This window comes from Vigna radiata, chromosome 7 (assembly GCF_000741045.1).
Source record: "Vigna radiata var. radiata cultivar VC1973A chromosome 7, Vradiata_ver6, whole genome shotgun sequence".
In the NCBI taxonomy this organism is placed as follows: Eukaryota; Viridiplantae; Streptophyta; class Magnoliopsida; order Fabales; family Fabaceae; genus Vigna; species Vigna radiata.
The window spans coordinates 7,492,538-7,493,077 of NC_028357.1; positions in this window are offsets into that span (position 1 = coordinate 7,492,538).

Sequence of the window (540 nt, forward strand, 5' to 3'; positions counted from 1 at the left end):
GATGAGAAAGATTATGACAAGACACTTTATTCCTTCACATTATCTAAGTGATGTGCGAGATAAGTTGAAAAACCTCACCCAAATAAGGAAAAAGTGTTTATGAGTGTTTTAAAGTGAAAAAAGAAAGAGACATAACTATGGCTTAATTTATGTAAGGTTTGAATGCTAAAATTATAGATAAGGGACAATTAACCAATGTTTGGAAATGGAGGAAGTAGTAAATTTAGTGATTAAGGTTGGGCAATAACTTAAAAAATAAAATATGAAGAAGAGTTCTTTTAATTTTAATTCTTCAAGTTGGAAGGAAAGGAATAAGAATGAGGGAGGTGTTTTTTTTAGACGTTCAAATACTCAGTTTAAAAAATATCATTTAAAGTGTCACGATAAACTAAAGAAAAGTAAAAGTAGTGAGATGAAATGTTTCAAGTATTTGGAAAATGGATACATAAATTCAAAATTTTACACTAAGAAGACTATGTTATTTAAGGAGAATGGTAAGATATCACAAGTGAATCATCCAATGAATGATCTAGTAGAGAA